The sequence below is a fragment of the Octopus bimaculoides genome, chromosome 22 (assembly GCF_046866305.1).
Source record: "Octopus bimaculoides isolate indiv1 chromosome 22, ASM4686630v1, whole genome shotgun sequence".
Lineage (NCBI taxonomy): Eukaryota > Metazoa > Mollusca > Cephalopoda > Octopoda > Octopodidae > Octopus > Octopus bimaculoides.
This window is the reverse complement of record NC_142949.1, coordinates 18,292,888-18,302,887: the sequence shown is the minus strand read 5'-3', so window position 1 is coordinate 18,302,887 and position 10,000 is coordinate 18,292,888. Positions and strand designations below refer to the sequence as shown.

The following is a 10,000-nucleotide window of genomic DNA, read 5'->3' as shown; positions in this document are numbered from 1 at the left end:
ATAGGTGGATGGATGGATGGATGGATGGATGGATGGAGGGATGGATATATGTATGTTTTCTATATTCAATTATTTGTGTTGTTCGTCTAAAGAAGAACTTGGTTTGTAAGAAAGTCACAAAGACCCATTAGTGGAATGTAGATAACAAAACCCAATTGAAAATTTGAACTTGAGAAACGTCTTGCACATTTTAACTGTTCGGTTAAGAGGTTGCATTTGTAATATGCGAATCAGTTGGTTGATTTCTTTTTCTGAAAACCATAGCTTATCCAGATCGTCACAAACCCATGTGGACCAAATATTATTAGTATAATAAACATGACTTTATAATCCGTGTATAGGAGCTGGAGGTTTCGAAGCACGTGTCCATAGTTATCCACTTACTCTTTGATCTTGTAAGAGATATTCGCGGCTGACATGCTACGGCATGTGTGGGTACTTGTATGCTGCTCTGCTTCTCTTTAAGCTACGTTTATTTTCATCCGGATACCTGTTTGGTAGCAAAGTTGTGAAGGAAGTATCTTGTTTTCTTCATCATCCTTCACAAAGTCATGTAGAATTTTATAGCCACTGAAATCTTGATCATTTGCTCCAGACGGGTTGGTATGTATTCTGTTACTCCAATAATATTAGGAATGTAACCGAAACCCCTTATCAATGCTCCATAGATGTGCTCTTTCTCTTCTGTTTATCTAACCACATTGGTGTCCAGAGGGCACAGTGGTGTTCTTGTGGCCTCAAACAGCAATATTCTAGCAGTTGCGTTGAAACTTGGTGGCTATTTTCATTTTAAAATTTCACCAATGTTCTTTTGCCAATCTGTCTCCATCTCAGTTATAGTTACCTTCTTTTTTTCTTCATTTTTTGCGGGTATATCATTTTCTAGACCGTTGTGGTCACTGAATCACACCTCACAGAAAGATAATATCTGGAAGACATTTGTTTACAGTTGCCCGTAGTATTGTTGGTGACTACAATTTTGTTCTTGCACAGCCTACATTTCCTGTCTATCAATGTTTTCTGCCTTTTATGTATATATATGTATGTATGTATGTATGTATGTATGTATGTATGTATGTATGTTTGTATGTATGTATGTATGTATGTATGTATGTTTGTATGTATGTATGTTTGTATGTATGTATGTTTGTATGTATGTATGTATAAATATATGTGTATGTAATTAGTGAAAGATAGAGATTATATATTTCCAGTTGTCTGTAAAAGCAGTACAGTAGACGGAATTCCTTAACAATAGATATCAACTATCTGAAAGAAGTAGCGTTGCTCCAGTATAGCTACAGTTCAATGAATAAAGTTAGTAAATGACGAAACGAATACGTGATGCTATTAAAATAAATACCCACCTCCGTTATCTGAAACATTTGACAAAATGCCCAGTCAAAAAATAGTAAAACCTTTTCCTAAATAAATTTTCAAGTTTACATAAAAAAGAAAAAAATAACAGGAAATGGTATTTTCAGCAAAGTAAACGATGTTTGTAAAGAAGAAAGAAAAAAAGGAGTCAATATGAGTTCGTGTATCCGTGTGTGTGTGTGTGTGCGTGTTTGATGGTACTGTATTCGGTAAGGAAATGTCAATTGCAGATAATGCTTATCTGTTGTTGTAAATATAAAATATATTAACGATTTACTGAATTTATCGACAAAACCATATAAGGACATCTTTTCAAATCAGAGCTATTTTTCAAATTGAGAAACAGAATGACACTTAGATACTGATATACTACCGCCTTATATATATATATATATCCAAGTATAAACATATATATATATATATTGACATATATCTATCTCTCTCCGATCCCATATAAATACATACAAACATACATACATACATACATACATACATACATACATACATACATACATACATACACATCTTTACCCCTAGATAGATAAAAATGGAGAGGGGCTAAAAAACTTGGAGTGAGTGTCGGTGGTTGCTATATTTGGTAATATATTGCCACCTGCAGCCTCCCACGTTATCTACGGTTGTTTGTAAGTGGTAAATACAAAACCTAAAAAAAGGAAAACAGACAGAAACTTTTTGCAGAAATTCTTGCAGGTCAGCTATGGAATTCTCACTATCTTTCAAGCGATGTGTACCAAGATACACTACCACAATTACCCGAATTTCCGATGCATGTGCACACATACACATACTGATATGTATATGTCGGTTGTATTCTGTGTACGTTTGAACTATTAATGTAAATATCAATGTATATATTTTTTTACTTAAATATTCAAGAAAATCTTCAGTCTATGCTTTGTTTCTCTTAGCATGTATACATATACATACACACAAACATAACACACATACACATATATTGTCCCTTTCTTGTATCACCTAATTATCTCGATATTTTGCGTTCTTGTCCCATTTTGCGTGTATATATATATATATATATATATATGTGTGTATGTATATATATAAATGTATGTATGTATGTATGTATGTATGTATATATATATATATATATATATATATATATATACATGGTCTCGGGTTCAGTCGCACTGCGTGGCATCTTGGGCAAGTGTCTTCTACTATAGCCTCGGGTCGACCAAAACCTTGTGAGTGGGTTTGGTAGACGGAAACTGAAAGAAGCCCGTCGTATATATGTATATATATATATATTTATGTATGTGTGTGTATATGTTTGTATGTGTGTGTTTGTCCCCCCCCCCCCAACATCGCTTGACAACCGATGCTGGTGTGTTTATATCCCCGTAACTTAGCGGTTCGGCAAAAGAGTTCGATAGAATAAGTACTAGGCTTCTAATGAATAAGTCCTGGGGTCGATTTGATCGACTAAAGGCGGCGGTGCTCCAGCATGGCCACAGTCAAAAGACTGAAACAAGTAAAAGAGTAAACGAGTAAAAGAGATACACACACAATATATATATATATGTGTGTGTGTGTGTGTGTGTGTGTACAATAAGTATATGCATGTATTTATATATATATATGTGTGTGTGCATGTGTGTGTGTGTGTGTGTGCGTGTGTGTGTTTATATATATATATATATATATATATATATATACATACATAAATATATATAAATTGTATATCAGACCCAAGCTGTTATACTTAATGTGTTTATCTGCATAATTACCTCCATATCTGCTCACCTAGATTCTTTTTACAGCTCTTTCTTACCCCGCAGAATTGGTCCCCCATAAAGATATTAAAGTCTAAGTTCGAACTACTTGAGCGTTACAAAGTGATTTCTATTCAAGAATCTCTGAATCTCATCTGACTACATACCGATATATATATATATATAAATGTATAAACAAACGACGTGCGTATACTTAATGTAAAAAATGAATGGAAGGCAAACAGAAGGTCCGTAATTCTTCATCAGTTATCGACCAATTGGTACTTTTCTGTTTCGCACCTTTAACCGTAGGCCTCATTGCTTTCCCAATTAGCGGTGTTCGCTAAAAAATTTTTTCTTGCGGAAAATTAGGGACAAGAGCAAAGACAACAAAGCAAAACAAGCGAAACGACACAGAGTGCGATTTAGGACGGTGGACGAGGACGAACAGTGGAACAAAAGACGGCCTTGTGGTCAAGTAGATGAGAAAAGTGGGTAACACTTAGAAAATGTCTTGAAGGATGGAGAACGGAGAGACAGAGAATATGCGATTGGTCAGCTACAGGAAAAGAAGAAAGAGGGGGACTGGCCGCTGGTCACTTGACAGTAGCATGCATAGGAGAAAGACAGGAATATTCTAATTTGTGTTTGAAGAAAAAGAAACTGACATGCAACATACACAGGGCGCGTCCGATTATAAACGTACGTTTTTCTGATGGTCCAGCTCTACCACGCTGGATGGACAGTGACCTGGCAGAGGGAGGTAGATAAGTCGACTACATCAACCACAGTGCTCAACTAGTACGTATTTGATCGACCACGAAAGAATGAAAGGCAAAATCGACTTCTGTGGAATTTGAACTCAGAACATATTGACGGACGAAATACCGCTAAGCATCTGTGTCAAGAAGTGGACTGAACATGGGCAATCCAATTCAATCCTATTCTAATACTTGAATGATTTGTCGTGATGAGAACCTCATACGGCCAGACATGTTCTGCCCTAAAAATCCGATGCTAACACACGCATTATAAATGGCGCCCGCTATTACAGTTTCCATCACAAGAAGGAAGTGGTTCCTAGTAATATAGAACACCTGATATCGACATATATATGGCAACCAGGTTAACTTATATCGATATTGTTCTTTATTTTGTTTGTTTGTTTGTTATATTTTTCTGGTTTTGTTATGTTTTGGTTCGAAGATTTGTCATGTAAAAAAGCCATGAGGAAGAAAGCACATTATAAACATTTCCGCTATTATGGTATGTCTAAGCGAGCGTTCACAATCACACATGCATGCACAGAAATGGAAATACATATGTTTGTACATGTATGTATGTGTGTGTGTATATATATATATATATGGTGCACCAGCATGACCGCAGCCACTTGGCTAAAACACATAAATAAATAAATAAATAAATATACTCATATATACATATACTCATATATACATATACTCATATATACATATACTCATATATACATACATGCATGTATACATATATGTGTTTGCGCGCCTGTACAAGTGCTTCATATTCAAGTTTTAAAATTGTGATAAATAGGTTTATAAGCGGATGCGCGCCGCGTATGTACAAGTCACATTCTTTTTCTTTAAAAAAGAATCAGAAAACATTTATCGACAGATAAAATATGTCAGAGAGGCTAAAAGTTCAAAACCGTCACCTTATCTTCAAGAAGATTAAAGGCCATATGTGTATCGGTATGGGATCATGAACGCCATATATGTATCTCGGTCTCTCTCTCTCTCTCTCTCTCTCTCTATATATATATATATATATATATATATATATATATATATATGTGTGTGTGTGTGTGTGTGTGTGTGTGTGTGTGTATGTGTGTGTGTGTGTGTGTGTGTGATGAGAGAGTCAGAGAGAGAGAGAGAGAGTCCATATATGTCTATATGTAAAATGATAAGCGTATATTTGTGTTTTCTCAGAAAACTGGGATTGAGAACTTTTCGTTTTATTTATTGATATTTTCGTATTTTTATTTTGTTTTATTTACTTTTTATTTTGTGCTTCTTATTTTCCCTCGTTCTGAAATCTTTTATTTTACGTTCGTTTATTGTCAGTATTTATTCTTGAGCGTGTATCTTCTAACTTTTGTTTCTTTTATTTTTTTATCTGTTTGCTTCTATATTTTTCACTTGATAAGACACGAATCGTCATTGATAAGGTAAGCCTAAAATCAATAGATACATGATCGACACATCTTTGAAAATATTTTCACATAAACCTCGATTTTATCATGGCCATTCATAGGTGCAAATGTACAACTTTACATTTTGTTTTTCGCAAGCGATTATGTAGCTTATTCATGTTCTAATTGTTATTTTACTAATACGAAGAATGATGGTATAATTTTCTCAATTGACTGATATATACATTTTTCATTCAGAAACTACAAGCCTAGCTTAACCCAGCTGCAGTGATGTTGTGAAGTTGATTGATTCTAGCATATTACCCGTCCTTATTTAATTGTAGCTCGAAACAAAATAATATTTACTCGTGAAACATGAAATCATGAATGAGAACAGAAATAAACATTTTATATGAAGTGACATCTCCCTCTCTCTCTCTCTCTCTCTCTCTCTCTCTCTCTCTCTCTCTCTCTCTCTCTCTCTCCACACACACACACACACACACACACACACACATACACACACACACATACACACACACACACACATATATATATATATATATATGTATATATATATATATATATATATATATATATATATATATATATATATATATATATATATATATAGCTCTCGCTCTCACTCTATATATATAGGGAGACAGACAGAGACAGATATACGTGTATTTATGAAAACAGGGACATACACACACACACACACAAATACACACACACACACACACACACACACACACACACACATATACTAAAATACTCTCCTTTTCTACCCCACCTTCATGTGCCATGCCTTCACGCCACAGCAAAATAGACCTCCATACCTAAGTCAGAGAACGCATAATTTTTCTTCGGGAACATACCACAGTGTTTTCCCTTTGTCTTCTGTTTTTTGCGGTTTAATCTGCTCGTCTCCTGTTCTTCCAAGCCTGCTTTTGTGAAAAGGACCTGTGTAAACCTTGCATAGGGTAGACATAGTAGAACTATGTGACACTTCTCTATGGGCTACTCCAACTTTCCAACTCCTTACTTCAAGACAATTTGCTGCCACGTGACCCATAACTTGAGCCCTTGAGAAGTTCTACCACCCAGGGCTAGAGATGGCCCGTGAGTAAATAACTAAATTTCCGGGTTGGAATTTCATCAATGTTTACCATTATTAATTCTGGTTCTGTATTCTTCTAAAATCTAAACTATTTAGACTGGTGACTTTGTAATTGAGAACGGTTAGCAAACAAAATGAGAAGAGTACTACATTTAAAGAAATTGAGAGGGAAGGAATACCAAAGACGCCATCTTCGTGGACAACTGATAGTAAAATGGGCGCTAGTATACATAATTAAGAAAACCTAAATAAGGAAAATTTCACAGTGATGCTTGACAGAAACGTCAAGTGAAATATTCCTGTACTTACAATAATTAATATATTTATTTTGAATTCTGTTGTTTCAGCTATTTTAATAAGTGAGACGTGGAGCCAAAGGTACTGACTCAATGTGTGTCTTAACAGTAACCTGGTTTCGATTCTCAGTCGTTCCAAGTTCACACCATTTACATGAACATTCAGAAGGAACAGCGGAACAATACAATTTGCGCTGATATTATACCTTTAAACATAATAATTACCATACACATGAACGCAAAAACACAGGGATGAATGTGTTTGTCTGTGTGTGTGTGCGTGTGTATAATTTGATTAAATTGTCCTGCACAGTAAACTGATTCAACCCTCCTTATAAAAAAGACCCCCCTCCCCCACCGTTCATGTCTACGAACATTTGTAATTAATATTTTAAGTTCGGTGTTTACAGTACAGCACACTGCAAAAATGAAATGAAATAAAATAATAATAACTTAAGATATGGAAATGTTTACTTACCTTAATGTATGTCATGTATTTTAATAAACATTAATTTTACTGATGAATAAATTTTATTTGGCGACGAGCATTTCTGAAAATGTAAAGATATATATGTATTACATTATGTTCGTAAATGAGACAAGGAGGGAAAGAAAGACTGATGCTTTCGCATTAATATTTATGCAAGTGTATGTAAATATGTCTCTTATTTTCAAATATTCTATGAACAAATGGGAAAGTTTAGAAGGTCTCATACTGATGTGATTAAAACTAGCAATGCTTCTTTCGAAATGTACTTAACTAACCATTAAATTATATTAGAATATACTTTGCTAACACTTTAATGAATGGTTGAACGGGATTAATGAATGGTTGGACGGGGTTAAGGAATGGTTGAGTGAGCGTCTGTATTAAGTTCATTGGTGGAAATAATGCAATGGTGTAATGAGCGGCTGAATTGATAATGAGACGAATCTATGATTAATTTTACAGTAATGTGAAAGTGGAACATTTCTAACACATCTATATATAGATATGCATGTATATATACATATATATATAGATATGCATGTATATATACATATATATACATATATATATACATATATATACAATTCCCTGCCTTATATCTGTATATTTATATATACATATATAGATATGCATGTATATATACATATATGAGTGTGTAGGCATAAATACAGATAGGTGCATACGTCTATACACATACATTTGTAATGGTGTCTGTCTGTCTGTGGGGGGGGGGGGGCCTCCCACACCGTCCAACCGATGCCCTGAAGTTCAAATAAGGCCGGAATTTTTCGAAAACTCGATAATGCTCAGTTGGCATCGATTTTTGTGAGCTCAATCGGGCGTTTGAATAGAAATTCCATAACGATGTTATTTTTCTTGCAGCTTTTGCATTCTTTCATGTGTAAAATTTCAATAAAATCGATAGAATAGTCTCTAAGGAAATGCTTATTCAATACAAAGTCAGAGGTGAGCTTAACTTCAACACGGAAAACACGAGCAACGCCGGGTTCAACAGCTAGTATGTACATATATATATATGTACATTCATATATATATGCGTTTGTTGTGTTTTTTATACTTGACGTTGCAGTTTGTTGTTGATTGACATATAGCTATCAGTTTATCTATTTACTTATTGATAGATATTGCGTCCTCCCAAAAATAATGCGGTTTTTTTTCAATTGCATGAATTAGAAGTTGGAGGGGTACTGGATAAACTACCTGCATCAACTTGCTATGAAAGCAAATAGTAATTTTACCTTGTCAGTATTCTTAGTGCAGGCTTTGAAGATTGCAGTTCGATTTTAACAGTTAATTTTTCAAAGCTATAATAGAAGTGACAAAGGAACATATGCGGCATATTTTGCTTTATGAGTTCAATAAAGGCAATAACGCAACGGAAAGTGTGAGGAATCTTAATGCAGTATATGGGGATCGGACAATAAGCGTAAGCTAGTGTCAACTATGGTTCCAGAAATTCCGAGCCGGAAACTACAGCCTGGAAGACTAGCCTCGTTCTGGAAAATCTGTAGAACTCGGCGAGAACGTCCTACAAACCCTGGTGGAACAAAATCTCATCGTAACTGTTGCAGAACTAGTAGAGAAGCTTGGTCATTCATCCATTCATCGGCACCTGCGTGCCATCGAAAAAGTCAGCAAACTATGTTAATGGGTTCCTCACAAACTTTCCGAGTCTAATCGCATACACCGAGTGAATATGTGCTCTTCTTTGCTATCAGGTCTCCCGAATGAACCCTTTGTGGACCGAGTAATGACTGGTGATGATAAATTGGTTCTCTATAAAAATGTCAAGCACCGAAGACCGTGGGTGGGGAGAGGAAAAACACCAGCACCCCAGGCTGAAAAAGGCCTTCACTCCGTAAGGTGTTGTTATCTGTTTGGTGGGATATGAAAGGTTTAGTCCACTTTGAACTTTTAAACCCAAACAAAACGATAACAAATGCGATCTACTGCGAGTAGCTTGAGCACTAGAAGAAAAATGGCCATTTTTGATTTCAAGTCGAAAGGTGTTCTTGCATCAGTCCCACCCACCATATTCGCCGGACATTGCCCCATCTAATTATCATTTATTCCACAGTCCTCAAAATCGTTTGGACGGAAGAAATATGAATTCTGTAGACAAGGTCAGAACAGTACACGAGGAGTATTTTTCGTCACGGACAACTGAAATTTGGAAGAGGGGTCTTGCAAGTCTACCAGAAGAGCATTGTAGAAAATTAAGGAAAGTATATTTTAGATTTTTTTTTTAAATTGTTTATCTCAATTTTGAAAAGTGAAAGAAATGTAAATTTTGAAAAATAAAACAAGTATAAAAAACGTAGACAGATAGATAGATAGATAGATAGATAGATAGGTAGATAGATAGATAGATAGATAGATACAGGATAATGCGGTCAAAACATCGTAACTTGCATTCGAATGCTTTTGTACTGTTATTTTGCTGCAATAAATCTATGAGTACCATGAAGATCGCTTTGACTCTCTTAATTGAAGCGTTGTTGGTGCTATTATTGAAATATTACTTTTGTATTTATGCTTTTGTCTCTCGAAATCCAATAATTTAATTGGTAGAAAGTAATATATATCTTATACCCAACCTTGTATAATGATATATGAATATAAACTCAGCAAGTTAGATTGGTGTATATATATATTTGTGTGTGTGTGTGTGTGTGTGTGTGTGTGTGTGTGTGTGCGTGTGTGTGTGTACGTATATAGATAGATATGTAGATAGATATGTAGATAGATAAATAAAATAGATAGACAGATAGA

At 35.0% G+C, this 10,000-nt stretch overlaps 1 protein-coding gene across 4 annotated transcripts in view; it reads right to left on the bottom strand.

Annotated features, from left to right (window-relative positions):
* Window positions 1–10,000, bottom strand: part of LOC106870917 (neuropeptide Y receptor type 2) — a 768,756-nt gene that overhangs the window by 412,625 nt on the left and 346,131 nt on the right. For all 4 annotated transcript variants that reach the window (XR_016237964.1, XR_016237963.1, XM_089339795.1 and 1 more), the window contains exon 2: window positions 7,196–7,268. The gene's annotated coding sequence lies outside the window, so the exon portion shown is untranslated. The remainder of the gene's footprint in view (window positions 1–7,195; window positions 7,269–10,000) is intronic.